The sequence below is a fragment of the Cebus imitator genome, unplaced genomic scaffold (genome assembly GCF_001604975.1).
Source record: "Cebus imitator isolate Cc_AM_T3 unplaced genomic scaffold, Cebus_imitator-1.0 Scaffold408, whole genome shotgun sequence".
Classification (NCBI taxonomy): Eukaryota; Metazoa; Chordata; class Mammalia; order Primates; family Cebidae; genus Cebus; species Cebus imitator.
This window is the reverse complement of record NW_016107723.1, coordinates 2,221,228-2,239,104: the sequence shown is the minus strand read 5'-3', so window position 1 is coordinate 2,239,104 and position 17,877 is coordinate 2,221,228. Positions and strand designations below refer to the sequence as shown.

Below are 17,877 nucleotides of genomic sequence, written 5' to 3'. Positions count from 1 at the left end.
AGCCAGCAGAGAGTAGAAGCAAGCAGCTGGATGTGTGAGACTGCAGATGGAAGTGGGAGAGAAGCAGCTTGACTTCAGAGGGACAGTCGATGACATAACCTTGGAGCAGAATCCAGCTGGAGATGGCTGGACTTCAGGGGAAAAGTACATTTCAGCTCCCCTTTCCACAGGAGCCACCTGCATCCGCAATGAAATCTCTCACATTTACCATCCTTCAATTCGTTCGTGTGACCTCGTTTCTCCTGGATGCCTGACGAGAGCTCGGGTGCCACACTGACCCTTTGCCTTTGCTGGCGGAAGGCAGCCACCTCACACGAAAAGGCGGAGGGTCCACTGGTCTGTTAATACTTAAGCCATCTGAGGATGGCAGAGCTAAAAGAGCACTGTTATGCTCCCTTTGGGGCTTCAGGGATCGCGGGCATCCCCTCAGATGCTGTTGTTCCGCTGGCACTAAATGAGCTCCTGCAGGCGCCCGGAAGCACTTGTCCCACATCTGTTCAGCTGTGCTCCCCCTCCCATAAGAGTTGAAGTGCAGCGGTTTCGAGTGAGTGGAGCTCTTCTCTGCCAGTGCAGAAGCAATCAGCTGCTTCCAGCGTTTGTGCACTGCAGTTCCCACCTCACTCCCTCCTCATGTGCTGCCCACCCGCCAGGAATTGAGAGCTGTGGGGTAAGTGAAGCACCCCTGTTGCAAGTCCACTGAAGGGGTTAGGGAAATACCCGCTTTATTAGTGTTTCCGAGAATGGTGGAAGAGATGAAATTTGTAAGACATCCTTCACCTGATACTCGTTCTATCATGTAAAGTCAGGACTAGCTACTTATCTACTTATACTGTAAAATTGTTTAATACTGCATAAGGGTCATATGCCTGATAGTGGCCTAGAGGTTGGAAATATTATTTTTTATTTTAAAAATTAATCCCATCATTATGAGATAGTTTAAATTACCCATAATGTTTAAACTACCTAAACATTAATCTAAGGTAGTAGAGTTTTAAAAGCCATTGGAAAGGCACCGATGTATACATGCTGAAAAAAAGACAAAAAGATATTATCACTGCCAAAGTACCACTGATATTAGTACCTGGCTTGTCGTCTGTGAAGTAGATGATGACGTCCCCTCCAAGGTTCTGTCAGCTTCAGAAATGCCAGCAAACTTGATCTGCGTCACTGTCATTGCTGCTATGCAAAACACTGATGATTTTCACAACTTCCACTGTGTTAGATTGTTAGTGTGATGTAATTTATTCAGGAATACCATGATGGTGTGTGTTACATGACAAATGATTGTCATGTAATTTGGAGACCAGATTCTGAAGTTACCAGAGTATTCCTTCTGATGTGATTTCTGAAGTAGGGCTATCATAATTTTTTTTTTTTTGGCTTCCGTGATCTTGAGTTAAGCAGCCTTGTGTTTCCACCACAATTTTAGAGAAAACTGAAAGAGTTGTATTCTATTTGGTGTAGCTCTAAAACTAAAATTGTGAAGAGATATTACCTATCTGTGCAAACTGCTTCATGACAAGAACTCTACATAATGAAGAAAAATTTCCTGTCTTAGATTCCAGTGAAAAGTTTCACAGACACAAATACAAATGCTCACACATACTAAAAAAGAGTAACTTTTGTTGAACTGATGTCATTAAAAGACCCCCAAAATAGTTTGTGTAGCTCCTCTGTTCCCAGTGGTTTTTAAGTAGCCAATGTTAATCAAAATCTCTTTGCATTTTTATGCTCATTACTGGAAGCATTCCACACTTGGGCATGATTTAAATTTTCATAAAAGTGCAATGAATCTGGAGTTGGCATTAAAATGTTATTAAGGTGACAAGTTATGATCAGTGCCGCCTTAGATGGGGTTGGTGATAGGGGTTTCCCATTTATGAATCCTAGCAGAGGGCTTGCATGGCTGCTCATTAATCATTTTCTTTTTTATTAAGATGTCTTTTAAGACATAACAGGGGGAAAAAAATGTTGTTCCTTAATGCTTTGCCTGAATGTCTCAGTCTTGGTGAGCTCAGAGTGACTCTGCATTTACTATATAGATTTGCTCTGCTGGTTTGTCTTTTACTTGCTCTCCAATTATTCTATAATGGCATTTCTCTTCATCTTAGGAATTGTCAAAGAGTTGAGAGTCATAATGATTCTAACATCCCATGTTCAAGGTTGTGAAGTATGCTCAGGTGTAGGAATCTGAAATTGAAGGAGGCATGGGTAAAATTTTTTTCAATCATATTCTCATGAACTTGTTCGGCTATTGGCAAATTACTCGACATCTTCTGCCTCTATAAAACTCGTGAACATAAGCTCTCAGCACACTATATCAATAGAAATAAACACTCATAGAAAAGAATCTGTCTTCTGAGTTTTCTGCTTCTTTCCAAAAATATGTATCCATTTGTTTCACATTTGCTTGTAATAATTCATAAGAAAGTGGTAGTGGTGTCCAATAATTTAAGAACAATATAGAGAAATTAAAAGTTAATAATATATTTTAAAATTGAGATTGACAATAGTGTCTTGTTTTTCCTTTAAAGAATGGTAAACTGTCACCATCATTTTATGTTAGTAATGGGTTACTTCAGTTCAGGTGCCACAGTTTGAGGAGAAGGCAGCTTAGATTTAGGAATGGATGAAAATAAAGGTGAAAAATACCTTAAGCACCTCAGTCAGTTTGGGAGGTGTGTATAAATAATCAAATTATAAATTAAGACATACGTATTGTCAACACTATGATAAAATACATAACAAATAAATAATAATAAATGGAAAAAAAGCAGCGCTGAAAACATCTGTCATAGAGTGTCTGTGTACAGATAAATAATACAAGAAGAAAAATTTTTAAGCAAAAAAAGTATGAAACGTATTTAAACATGTTTAAATGGAAAGAGTGTTGGATTTCAGTACCTACTGATGTCATTGATACAAAATATGCCCTCTACCTCAAAAAGTTAAATATGGAATTACCATATAACCCAACAAATCTACTTCTAGATATATATTCAAAAGAAATAAAAGGGGCTCAAACAGATATGTGTATGCCGAATTTTATTGCAGGATTATTTATAATAGGTGGAGATAACCCAAGTGAGTGGATAAACACAATGGGGTATATACATGTGATGAAATGTTATTCAGTCATAAAAAGGAATAAATTGGTGACACATGTTGCAACATGGATAAACCTTGAAAACACTGAGTAATAAGTCAAACACAAAAGGACAAAGATTGTGTGATTTCACTTATATAAAATATCCAGAATAGGCAAACTCATAGAGAGAGAAAGTAGATACATTAGAGGTGGTCAGGGTCTGAGGATAGGGGCAATGTAAAGTCATTGCTTAATGGACAGAGCTTCTATTTGGGGTAATGAAAAATTCTGGAAATAGATTGTGTCAGTGGTTACACAATGTGAATGTTATTAATGCCAATGAGTTGCACACTTAAAATAGCTAAAATGAAATGTATTGTTATATATGATACTTTAAAATATAGATATTTCAATTAATTTTAATAGATCAGAATATATGAAAAAGGTTAACATTCATAGATCTTACCATATCATTATGAAGTACATTGGTATCATGCCTGTCTTTTGGAAAATACAATGTATTTTTAGATATAGTTTATTAATCCCCATACAAACCATAATTCCATGATTTAAACATTAGTTCTCTAAGGAATTCAGCTACCCTGCTGCAAAGAGACAGCATATGAAAGGGCCTGGGTTGGGGTGGGGAGGAGGAGAGTAAAGAGAAATAATGTGGAGGACGGATAGAGTATACAGAGGTTCCGGATCTCTGTATACTCGACAGGGATTATAGAGTATACAGTTAAAATTGAGATTGACAACAGTGTCTTCTTTTTCTTTTTCTTTTTTTTTTAAATAGGGGAAAGGGCGAACGCAGTCCCCCACTACCACAAATTATGCAGTGAGTTTCCCACATTTGGGGAAATTGCAGGGGTCAGCATATCCAGAGTGCAATGGATAAGCTTCTCCCTGGGAAAACCACCTTCATGATCGTGGTATCTCCCCTCCAGGTAAGTACAATGTCTTCTTTTTCTTTTAAAGGATGGTAAAACACCATCATTTTATGTTAGTCATGGGTTACCTCAGTTCAGGGGGAGAGAGAGAGAAAGTAAGTAAGTATGTGTAGGAAAACTGAGTTGGCCTCAGATAATGGGCAATGACCTCAATAAATCCACAGAATCATAAAAAATATAATATCATTGTTTTTACCTGTAAATGTTTGCTGTGATTTATTATATAGGAAACAGATTTTTGAAACTGATACATTTACTTCTTTATTCACCCAATAAATATCTGTTGAGTATCTACTCTGTAGAGTCTATATGTAGTTCTAATTCTCACCCCTTTGTACCAAGACTTCCTAGTTATTTCATACTTTTTTTCCTTACCCTTCTTCATAAATTTATGTCACCTGATCTTTGATTCAGAGTCCTTAGTTACAAACTCCTAAATTTTAAATTAAAATCCCTGACCTTTGGAGGTGCAGCTACTCTGAACTTTTAAGAGATAGGAAGTTGTAAATTTAGTTTCAAGCACATTTTTCTAGAAAAATGTTGAAAATAGTTTTCTTCTTTCCTCCTTCTTGGCCCTTCAACGAGATAAAACACAGAGTTTACAAATATACAAGTGTTCTGAAAAGAAATCATGGGAATACTGATCCATGTTAATGAACCTAATCATCTCAGTTTTCTGTTCAATGCTATATCTATTGTTATTTATTTATTTATTTTGATATACTCTGTTGTTTTTATTAGTGGAAGCATGGAGGAAGTTGATCACAGACCTAAAAAAACTGTTTAGGGCAAATGTGTATGCACATGTATGTGCACCCAAACACACCAAAGCCGGCATAAAAAGATATTAGAGAAAAAACAATATTAGTCTCATAGATACATTTTTGAATTATTAAGTTTGTAGTCAGTTTACTTTTATAGTTCTGTTGAGTGAAGTATGTTATGATTTATAGTTCACTAGAGTCTTCCAACAACGATATATACTTAAATTTCTTTTGAAAGTATGCCTTTTGGGGTACACACAAATTATTTATATGTATTTGTAGACAATAAACAATTTTTGTAAGTAAATATGTTGAAGTAAAGAATGTTCATAGTTAGAAAATCTTTTTTTGTGGTACTACTAAAGCAGAGCCTTTTCCTGCTGATATTTTATTAAATATTCAGCGTGAGATACATATTTTTTCAATATGTAATGATAATTATCACTCAGTGAATGCTGAGTTGGAGTTTCTTTTGAATTGTCTTAAAAATCTTTAACACTTTAGGTAATGTTGGAATCTTCCCACTGACCATAAATATTGTTTATGTGTCTGGAATCCAACAAGAAGTACTATTGCTTGTGTGAGACTGAAGAGAGTCAGCCTTAAAATCCAAAATCATCACAACCAATACTTCTTACTTCTAAAATGATTTCAAAAGTAAATGCTTACATAAGTTACAACCAGTTATAAACTTCCTAATTTGTTTGAAGTCTATATTCCTAAGCACATCATGAAAAAAATAAAGACAGTATTTTCTCAGAACGGTAACAGGGATAGGAAGAGGAAACTATACAGGCATGTTATACAACAGTTTATCAAAAACTTGTTCAAATCTAAGCACTATGGTTAGTATCAAAGGTACAAAAATAAAAAGACATGTAAGAATAACCAATTAGGTATTAAAAATAACTTATAAGGGAGACAAAAAAGTTACATAGATTATTAGAATATGGGGATACTTGCTTGCTTTTTTCAAAGAGAAGTTGAGATTGAAGTTAATAATGCTGGATTCAGACATTTCTGTCAACTTTCTAGACTAATGTACTTGAAGCAATAATAATTTTATGTACATATCACAGATAGCTCAATTCAATGCATTTTTTCATATGTTATACTGGGTTATCTTCCAGACACCAGGAAGCTCTGGAAGTTACAACAATGAAGAGAACATAGTCTAGTCATGCTTTGCAATTACTGGTGATTTACATATGACTTTTCTGATATGGTTTGGCTGTGTCCCCATTCAAATCTCAACTTGAATTGTATCTCCCAGAATTCCCTCATGTGGTGGGAGGGACCCAGGGGACATAATTGAATCATGAGGGCCAGTATTTCCTGTGCTATTCTTATGATAGTGAATAAGTCTCATGAGACCTGATGGGTTTATCAGGAGTTTTTGCTTCTTCTCATTTTTCTCTTGCTGCCACCAGGTAAGAAGTGCCTTTCACCTCTCACCATGATTCTGAGGCCTCGCCAGCCATGTGGAACTGTAAGTCCAATTAAACCTCTTTTGGTTCCTAGCCTTGGATATGTCTTTATTGGCAGCATGAAAACAAATAATACAGTAAATTGGTACCACTAGAGTGGAGCATTGCTGAACACATACCTAAAAATGTGGACAGAACTTTGGAACTGGGTATCAGGCACAGGGTGGGACAGTTTGGAGGGCTCAGAATAAGACAGGAAAGTTTGGGAAGGTTTGGAACCTCCTAGAGATTTGTTGAATGGCTTTGAAAAAAATGCTGGCAATGATCTGAACAGTAAAGTCCAGGCTGAGGTAGTCTCAATGGTGACGTGGAGCTTTTTGGGAACTGGAGCAAAGGTGACTCTTGTTATGTTTTAGCAAAGAGACTGGTGGCATTTGGCTCCTGCCCTAGAGATACGTGGAACTTTGAACTTGAGAGAGATGATTTAGATTATCTGACAGAAGAAATTTCAAAGTAGCAAAGCATTCAAGAGGTGACTTGAGTACTGTTAAAAGCATTCAATTGTAAAGAAAAAACACAACATAAAAGTTCAGAAAATTTTCAGCCTGATGATGCAGTAGAAAAGGAAAATCAATTTTTTGAAGAGAAATTCAAGCTGGCTGAAGATATTTGTATATGTAGCAAGGAGCCAAATGTTAATCCCCAAGATCATGGGGAAAATATTTCCTGCCTATGTAAGAGAGCTTCATAGCAGCCCCTTCCATCACAAGCCCAGGGGCCCAGGAGGAAAAGGGATTTTGTGGGCCAGGTCCAGGGTCCCCATCCCATGTACAGCCAAGAGACTTGGTGGCCTGTGTCCCACCTGCTCTAACCATGGCTGAAAGGGGCCAACATTATTTTGGGCTATGGCTTTAGAGGGTGGAAGCTCCAAGCTTTGACAGCTTCTACATGATGTTGAACCTGTGAGTACACAGAAGTCAGTAATTAAGGTTTGGGAACCTCCGCCTAGATTTCAGAAGGTTTATGGAAATGCCTGGAGGTCCACGCAAAAGTCTGCTGCAGAGTGGGGGCCCTCATGATAGTGATAGGGAATAAGTTTCATGAGATCTGATGGGTTTATCAGGGGTTTCTGTTTTTGTTTCTTCCTTATTTTTCTCTTGCTACCACCATGTAAGAAGTAACTTTTGTCTCCTGCCATGATTCTGAGGCCTCCCCAGCCATATGGAAATATAAGTCCAATTAAACCTCTTTTTCTTCCCAGTCTCAGGTATGTCTTTATCAGCAGTGGGAGAACAAACTAATACATTTCTATGTATTTTCACTTATCACTTATTTAAAACCTCAAGCTTGATAATAAAATGATAAAAATACTTTATAACAAAATTTTCCTGTGTCATAATTCTTATTAATCACTTCAGTTTTCTCTTGTATCCAGGTAATCAATTTAATATACCCTAGTTGCAATCAACAGGATGGAAAACCTATGATTTTATCCCTAAATATCTTAGAATACTACAGAATATCTTTCTTTACTATCTCTTCTTTAACTCCAATTCACACACAGAGAACATCATGTAAAAACAAACAAATAAACAAAAAGTAAAGAAAATAACACTATATAGAGTATATATCAGATCCCATGCAGGATATTTTCCCACCATGAGTCCAAAACTTCATCTATGACAAGGCAAGTCCCTTCCACCTATGAGCCTGTAAAATCAAAAGCAAGTTAGTTACTTCCTAGATACAATGGGGACACAGGCATTGGGTAAATACACCTTATTTAAATGGGAGAAATTAGCCAAAACAAAGGAGCTATCCCATGCAAGTTCAAACTCCAATAGGGCAGTAATTAAGCCTTAAAATTTCAAAATGATGTCCTCTGACTTCATGTCTTATATCTAGCTCATGTTGGGGTAAGAGGTGGGCTCTCATGGCTTTGAGCAACTGTGCCCTTGTGGCTTTGCAGGGTACATCCCTGCTCCCAGCTACCTTCACAGGCTGGTGTTGAGTGTCTGTGGCTTTTTCAGGCCCATGGTGCAAGCTGTCGGTGGATCTACCATTCTGGGGTCTGGAGGATGGTGGCCCTCTTCTCACAGCTCCACTAGGCAGTGTCCCAGTGGGAACTTTGTGTGTGGGCTTCAACCCCACCTTTCCATTTCCCACTACCCTTGCAAAGGTTCCCTGTGAGGGTTCCACCCCGGCAGCAAACTTCTGCCTGGATATCCAGGCATTTCCATATATTGTCTGAAATATAGGCAGAAGTTGCTAACCTCAATTCTTGACTTCTGTACACCTGTAGGCCCAACACCATATGAAAGCTGTCAAAAATTAGGGCTTGCATCTCTGAAGCAATGGCCTGACCTGTACTTTGGTCCCTTTTAGCAACAGTTGGAGCTGAAACAGTGGGGATGCAGGGGACTATGTCTCAAGGCTTCATAGAGAAGAGAGAGACATAGGAAACCACTTTTCCTTCCAAGGTCTCCAAGGTCTCCAGGCCTGTGATGGAATGGGCTGCTGTGAAGGTCTCTGACATGCCCTGGAGACATTTTCCCCATTGTCTTGATTATTAACACTTGGCAATTACTTATGCAAATTTCTGCATCCAACTTGAATTTCTCTCCAGAAAATGGGGTTTTGTTTTCTATTGCATCATCAGGTTGCAAATTTTCTAAACTTTTTTGTTCTGCTTCCTCTTGAACGCTTCACCATTTCAAAATTTCTTCCAACCAGATACCCTAAACCATCTCTCTCAAGTTCAAGGTTCCACAGATCTCTAGAGCCAGGCAAAATGCCACTAGTCTCTTTGCATAGCAAGAGTGACATTTACTCTGATTTCCAGCAACTTCCTCATTTCTATCTGAGACCACCTCAGCCTGGACCTTGTTGTTCATATCACTATTAGCATTTTGGTCAAAGCCATTTGTAAGTCTCTAGGAAGTTCCAAACTTTCCCACATCTTCCTGTGTTCTGAGCCCTCCAAGTCTCTAGGAAGTTCCAGAGTTTCCCACATTTTCCTGTCTTCTTCTAAGCTTTCCAAACTGTTCCAACCTCTGCCTGTAACCAAGTTCCAAACTTGCTTCCACATTTTTGGGTATCTTTATAGAAGCACCCCAGTCTCTGTGGTACCAATTTATTGTATCAGAACATTCTCACACTGTTATGAAGAAGTACCTGAGACTGGATAATTTATAAAGAAAAAAGGTTTAATTGATACCATTTCACATGGCTAGGGAAGTCTTGGGAAGTGTACAATCATGGTGGGGAAGGAGCAAACATGTCCTTCACATTATGGTAGGAAGGAGAAGTGCCAAGCAAAAGGGGATAAGCCCCTTATAAAACCATCATATCTTGTGAGAACTCGCTCACTATCACAAGAACAGCATGGAGGTAACCTCCCCATGGTTAAATTACTTCCCCCAACACATGGAAATTATGGGAACTACAATTCAAGATGAGATTTGGGTGGGGACACAGTGAAACCATATCACCTAATTCTAGTCAAACGGCTGATGATTGGAGGTAAAAAATATATTGAAAAAGAAAAGAAAAAGTGACATGTTACATAGAGGTAAATAATTATACAGATTATGACTAACTTCTTATCAAAAGTAATAACAACTCAAACTTCAAAAAACTCATTAAATGCTGGAAGAAAACCAGTAGTAACTCATGTCCTCACTTATAAGTGGAGCTGAATGATGAGAACACATGGACACATGGCTGGGATCAACACACACTGGGGCCTGTTGGGGGAGTTTGTAGGGAAGGAGAGCATCAGGAAGAATAGCAAACGAATGTTGGACTTAATGTCCAGGTGATGGGTTGATCTGTGTAGCAAACCACTATGGCACACATTTACTTATGTAACAAACATGCACAATCTGCACATGTACCCTGGGACTTAAAATAAGATTTCAACAACAACAAAAAGAAAATCAATGGTAACTTTACAACCTGTACACAGCCAGATAAAACTCTTTTTCTTCTTCTTCGAAAAAGAGACTACAATGAAGGTATTTTTAGATAAACGAAAGCTAAGATAATGCAGTATATAAAATGTGGAAGGCTATATTCTTCAGAGCAATAAGAAATGATACTATTAATGCAGAAATGCAGATCTATAGATAATTATAAATATTACTAACCACATGTGAAAATACAAAATATTCTGGGCTCTTCCCTTTCTCATTATTTGTTTAAAAGCCAAATGTTTACTTAAAGCCAAAATAATAACATTTTAAGTTGGGTTTGTAACCTATATAGTAATATAAACAGTGACCAAAATAGTGAAAAAGACAAGTGCAGGTAATTGGAATTATACTCTCTTAATGTTGCCACATTTTGGGGGGCCACTGTGAAACGAGAAATGAGAAGCAAGAAGAATAAAATGATAAAAGGAAGATTTAACTAAGTTTTGGTAAGAAAGTAAATGTAATAATAAAGAATGTTCTATTATCCCAAAAGAGAAATGAAGGAAGACACAGAGAGAAGATACGGATGGAGAATGTATAATAAGATGATAGACATAAACCCAATCACATCAGTATATACATTCAAAGGCAGATTGTCAGCCAGGATGTAACACAAGGCATAAATATATGTTGTCCTCAAAAGATACTCTTCAAATATAAACACACAAATAGACTGAAAGTAACAGTAGTAAGGCAAATACCACATAAACCACACATTTGGGTAAGCTGGAATGGCTATACTGCTATCAGAGAAACTAAATTTTAGGATTTGTGATAAAATATCACATTTCATAATGATGAAGGGAACAATTTCTTAGGAAGATATAAAGATTCCAAAATCAATAATAACAGAACTTAAGGAACTATAAATCAAAAACTGATGGCACTAAGGGGAAAATTAAATAGGAAGTAACTTATACTCCAATAAAGTTTATTTTTCAAGAGAACTGTATTAGAATCATGATTGCACATATTGCAATAAAATTTTCATCTGCAGGAGATTGAACATGGGATTTATATTATTTGATATTGGGAATACTCTGAACCCCTCTGTGGTGACTGGGCAACCCCAAGCCTCTGGAAGAATTGGTAAAACCCAAGCTACCTGAAATAATAAGAAGAAATTTTTGTTGATTTTTAACTTGTAAATTCTCTTAGAACTTAGTTTCCCAGAAATGAGTTATTTGCTTTGTGATGCTTGTTGTTTGCTGTATTGAGATTATGTTTCAGAAAACGAAGGATAAGGTGAAATGCTGAGATGTAACTTGTAACTTTGGTTCTGCTGAGCTGCACCTTGTAACTTTGTTTCTACTGAGGGACTAACCACATAGATTGACTGCTGGAGAGAGAGGACAGCGAATAGGCTTCTGGTTGCAGAGAGCCTATAAAGGGATGTGTAGTAGAGAGGCTAATTACCTGGATTCCTTTCGTAGGAAAGGCATATTGATTAGGGCCCTGGAAAGGGAATGCAACCCTTATGGAAAGCCTATAAATGATACATGAGGGCCATCTGTCTCTGTGGTTGAGATAAGGATGTAAAAGTCTTTGTTCACCCACTGTTCCTCCAGGCCTGCATGGAGGTCCCGTCCTCCTGCAGTTTTTGTGGTCAGGCTGGTTGTCCTGTGTCAGATCCTGTTCCTGCTGTAGCTGTGAGCCCAGTATGTTTTTGCTGATAATCCTAAGTTTATGTTCAACCTACATTCTTGCGAAGGTGTGTGGTTTCTATGCCGACACACAGAAAGTTATCTTTACATTGTTCTCCTCTTATAATACCACGTTGTGACTTTTGTGCATCAGTTTTTGCAAATGTATTATTTTTGTATAATTATCACTGAAACTTTGCATAACCTTGCCCCCCCCCCCCCTCTATTGAAAGAGCACAATAAAAAACTGAGGTTTTCAGGGGAATGTCAGACATCCATAGAGTGGCTTTCTGTGGTGTCTCCCCTGGGCCCAGCTTTAAAGAAAACTTTTGCTTTGTCTCTCTCTTTTTCACCAACGACTTGATTACTTTGAGAGATCTTAAACTCATGTTGATATATGGGGAGCTGTTCTCCCCAATAATTTTTAAGGTATTTCTAAGAATTATGTAAAAATGATGTAATAGCCATGACTTCAGACTTTGAGAAAAGTATAATACATAATCCATGTGTTAGGCTTTGCCATTTCTGTGTGACCTGCTGTGAAGTTTTGAGGGTTAGCATTTGGGAGGTTGCAATGTTGAGTACTTCCTTCCACATGTAAGTAAAAAAGGAACACAGACTAAAAGTTACTCTGAGCATTCCTCAGGCATACTTGAAAGATTTATGATTCTTATTTGGAAGACGTATTTATTTAGTTACTTATTAAAATTTATTTAGTTCTAACAAAAGTACTTCCAAATATGTATGTTCCAGGCATAACCATTTTTCTTGGAATATCATAGGAATAAACATATTGACAGTGGTTTCTAGGTTTGCTGTTAAGTGCTGTGATTCAGGGAAACACATAGAATTTAATTTAAGAGGAAATAACATTGAATATAAAATATTTCAGGATATATTATTCTAGCCATGTTATGCATGAACATGTTCTCATTCAAATTTGAGTGACCTGAATATTGTTTATGCCTTGAAAATTTGCATGGATTTTTTTTTTTCTGTAAAAATTTCTATGTGCTTTTTGTATATTCGAAAGCTCTTACAGACCTTTTAGTCATCAAGCACTGATTTAAAGGTTAGAAGAGTAACTACAAATCTGGTATTATGCCTCATTCTGAGCTTCTGTAAAACCATAGCTCCTAAGCACTTAATTTGTTAGTGTAAATCATGGTGAATGGCGAATAGCTGTCTATTCCTCAGTCTCTTTCTTGATTTGAAACAGGTCTGTAATACTGACACGTGCTTGATGTTACTACTCTTTCGAGACATGGGTCATATTCTGTCATAATTACATTTTTAGTTACTAATTGTTTTCCTTTTCATGCGATTCCCTGATAGATTTTATGTGTAATGAAATTTCTGAAAATATCCAATGTGCAATAAATTCTAACTGCTCTTTCAGTAGCATTGTTACTTTTCCTTGGATGCACAACTGCATTGAAGCCACGTTGATAAATCCATGTACTTTCAAAACCGAATTACAATAGGAATTTAGGAAGCTACAGGACTTTTAAACATTGTGGAAAACTACCTCCTTTGCCATGAGAGTCTATATATACAGTGTGCAGTGTGAATATTTAAATTCACATTTTATTATTTATAGAATATTTCTACTTTATGCAAGTGTCTTATAATAATGTGAGTCTTGTAGGTTACCAAAGTGCCTGGAGAATACAGTAGAAGTGCTTGATGAAAGCAATTACTAAATTCTTCAAAGGCTGTTTTAAAGAAGACCCAATTTTTGGAGTGAGTTGATGTCTCAGTTGTAAAATAAACCAAAATTACTTCTTTGTTTTGTTTGGTTTTTACCATGAGTAATTAGCAGTAGTGCTAGTGTTGTATTTGACCGAGTGTAGAAAGTTATTACCAAGACAAAAGTATGCCAGATTGCAGGGTCATTTATTATGCCGGCGACCACAGAGGACTCACGTCTCTCCAACCTGTGGTACCAAAAGGAGGGTGCCATGATATTTTATACCCGAAAAACCACCTTGGGAGTGGGGGTGAGGGGCGGGGATGGGGATGAAAAGGTTTCGGACATTTCAAGGGCTAGGGGATTCTGTGATTCACCTCCTGGGTGGAGACAAGGGCGGGGGTCTCCGGACATTCCAAGGGCCAGGGGACTTTTGTCATTCTGTTTGTTACTTCAGTGGTTTACAGAAGTCAAGATATACATTTGTTTACACATCGTCTGGGTGGTGATAGAAGTCACAGATTTTAGCAGTTACTGATAAGAAAAGGTAAGTAGCTTTACATAGTTTTGCAGAACAAACTAGCAGTTCTATTTACAGAGGCCAAGGACAGTAGTTATTGTGAGAATGGGGCAGCCATTTCAACTTATTTAAAAAACAGTTTTGCATTTTATAAAATAGTTTTGCTCCGGTTCTGGCTCTAGGCCAGCACAATATCACACTAGAAGGCAAGGTAGATGACCTTTATGGAGTGGACTGTGTTCAAGGAATTAAACACCCATCCCTTTCTTTCTCTTTTAAGAAAGCGAAAAAGGTATACCATTAGTTATCTTTTCCATAGTTAAAGGGATAAGAAGGGGAAAGGCCTGTTCATAAAATTTGTGTGTATGTAAAAAAATGGGAGACTGAGTTCTTTTCTGTTTCATGCCTGCTTAGTCACTAGATTTGTCCATGTGCCTCATACCCTGAATCTGGAGAAAAAGCACTAGGAAATGATACTAGGGTAGGATATATGAAAATAGGTCAGGTGATGAGGAGATAAAAACTGCCCCTCAAATTCCTCATCTCGAGGGCTATTAAAGGTTAATTTCACCATGTTGAGGCCATAAGTGTCAAGTAACATAATAGCGGTGGGATTTCTGGGGCTTACCACAGCACCAAAGCAAGGAGGTACACACACCAAAGGGGTACTGTGTGACACTGAGGTATACATGTTAAGTGGGAGTTTGGAGCGGGGCTGGGGGATTTATACTTCATCTTGAAGACATTAATTTTTGCTTACAGTGGTTGTTGTAATTCAGTGCCTGCCAATGAGTCTAGATCAATGGTGATATTAATATAAAGATAAAAGAAAACTTTTATGGACATTCATGCAAATAGATACTGTTTTTTCTTTTCTTCCTTCTCACCCTAGTACTTGAGTCTCAGGTAAATTGAGATGGGTGGGAAAATGAGAGTGAGAGCAACACATTTTTACACCAAGCCTGTAAGGCAACAAGTCCAGCCCACATGAGGGCATACTGATATTTAATTACATATGTGGTAAATGTTAAAAATAATTAAGAATATACTTTAATAATTGATATGCTGTGGTTTTCATAGCTGAAATTAATGAAATTGTCCTGAGATAGTATCAAGAACACTGTTTACCTACTGGAAAAAGAATATTTGCAAACATAGTTGGCTATGTTATACAGGAAAGATGGATAATTTCAGGTGTATACACCAACAAGTTGGCATATATAATCAAAATTGCACATTTTATATCCTCCCAGAATTTACCAGTAGATGTGATGATCCTTGTCATTCAGGCTGTGATAGTCAATGTTTTTCCCAGATGTTGATTAATTCTGGATGTATGATTAATATGTATGATTTAGTGAGTAGAGAAAGTTCTCTATTCTAATGTTTTAAAATAATTTTGAATTATATTTTATTAATGTGGATAAAATTTAGACAAGGCAAAAGACTCCTTAGAGCTTAATAATAAGATACAGGAATTATGGGAAGGCTCTTCTTAGAAACTAGGAAAGTCAGCTTCAGCAATATCATATCTTGGTAGTGCCACTCTCAATTTTGCAAAGACTGGGAGAAAATAAACTCTCAATGCACAAGAAATGTAGCTGAGAACATTTCATTTGTTCCAAATATATGAAAGCCTACTTTTAAAACATAAGGCTAGTGAGATGCTAATGGAGCAACACTTTATGGATTCACATTATAAATGATTTACAGAGCACCTTTAATAAATCAATCATTATACCAGGCACTGAAAAAGTAAAGAAACATTACAGTGTTCACTTTTAAGAAGTTCACAATCCAGTAAACAGAGAGCGAGGATAAAAATGCAAGATTACAAGTATGCAAAATATAATGGAAGCACAGATAAGAGAAACATTTAATTTGGTTTAAGGCTCATGGAAGACTTTTTAAGCAAGGCAATACTTGAGGTGAGTTTTGAAAGATAAAGTTTTGCAGGCAGGAAAGGAGGTGCAAAGATATGGCAGTCATGTGGGTCAAGATTGCCAGGGGGAGACCTGTGTTAATTCTAGCTAAATAATTATAAGCTTCCATGGCTCAGAGTACAGTGAAGTTTATACATGGAACTAAACTATATTATTGGTGCAGTCAATTAGAAATCAAATGGCAAGAGGAGGCCTAGGTAAAGACCGTCGAGAGCACAGTAACACCGGGGAACACCTCGGGGTGCTTGCAGAGCAGGCAATACTGCTTTGAGTCCCACGAATGCCTTCTCAACATGGAGACTACATGAGAGTCTCCTAAAGAGGGCTTATGCAAAGATCTCTGAGAAGGGAGGCAACCTTTGCTCACAAGATCCGGGAGGGTCTTTGCAGATGGGAGCTGGCAAGGAGGAGAAAAGCCTTGCGGGGCAGAGATCACGGAACACCTCAGACTCTGCCTAGGTTCTCGGAATATGGAGAGACAGTTCTACGTCCTCAATGCCCCTAGATGCATTGAGTGTGGTCAGACTGGGTGGCTCCTGGTTCGCTAAATTTGTGATGCAGCCACACCCTGATAACAATTGGTGATAAACTCAGACTACTAGTTTAGCATGTCTTAGAAGGATCTCAAGTGCTGTTAAATGATGCTAAGAGCACTAGTTTAGCATATCTTAGAAGCATCTCAAGTGCTCTCCTCCCTAAACTCCCCGCCTCCGCTATCTTATATACCCCTTTCCCCTCCCCTTCCATGCCCATAAGATCAATGAGATTATGCAGGTAATAAAAGTGTTTGGTGCCAACAGCTGGGGCCACACTTGAGTTGGTTCCCTGGACCCATGTTGTAACTTCTACTCTTGTGTCTCTGTCTTTGTTTCCTTTTCTCAATCCCTCATCACTGCTGGGACTAAGGGCACCCACGTCCGGGGTTGGGGCTGGCACCCAACACAGTCATACAGAAGAGAATGTGTTTTCCAATTTTAGTGTATGTGCTGCTGAAGTGAGCACGAGAATGTGTTTTCTAGAACAAACTATAAGGTTTGGGTGAAGCGTTAAGCATTATCTTGGAATGGTTGGTGTGACGCAATGAAAATAGACATTGAGTCAAATTAAGAAGAACCCTTTTTGTCAAACTAAATTAACTTAGCATTTGCTCTATGTGATATAACTTCACTGGAAATATTTTAATCAGGGGAGACAGATGATTTGATTTTCATTTTAGAAATATCACTTTAGCAGCTCTTAAAGGTTCAGTTGGAAAGGGCCAAGGCTAGAATCAAAGGAGATTAGTTAGGAAGTCAGTTTTAAAAATTATTTCATAATATAGAGTGAAATTATACTTTACATGTGATTTAAATCCCAAAATGGGGAAGGTGCAATTCAAATACAATAAAAATCACTTTGAAAAATTCTTCATTTCCTTCACAAATTGCAGCTTAGTTTAACAAAAACATTTTGACCCTAGGTTTGAACAGGTCACTGTTTTGTTTTGAGCATTAGCTAAGTAGCTGCTTTTTGCAATTTTATATTTTTCAATACTCATCCTGGTAAGGTGCTTACAGTGAGGGAAGTCCCTAATACCTGTGTTTCCCTTATTTGTGTCCATGTGTATTTAGTGATTAGCTCCCATTTATAGTGAGAAATGTGGTATTTGGATATTTATTTTTCTGTTCCTGTGGAGGTCGCTTAGGATTATGATCTTCAGCTTCATCCATGTTGCTGCAGAGGATATGTTCTTGTTTTGCATGGCTGTGTAATATTCCATGGTGTATATGTATCACATTTTCTTTATTCATTCTACCATTGACAGACATTCATGTTGTTTTCATGTCTTTGCTATTGTGAATAGAGCTGCAATGAACATAAGCATGCATGTGTCTA

At 37.6% G+C, this 17,877-nt stretch overlaps 1 non-coding gene across 1 annotated transcript; it reads right to left on the bottom strand.

Annotated features, from left to right (window-relative positions):
• Positions 1–3,884: 3,884 nt before the first annotated feature.
• Positions 3,885–4,046, bottom strand: LOC119468295. The gene has a single exon (XR_005196961.1). It is a non-coding gene; the product is annotated as a U1 spliceosomal RNA (small nuclear RNA).
• Positions 4,047–17,877: the final 13,831 nt, after the last annotated feature.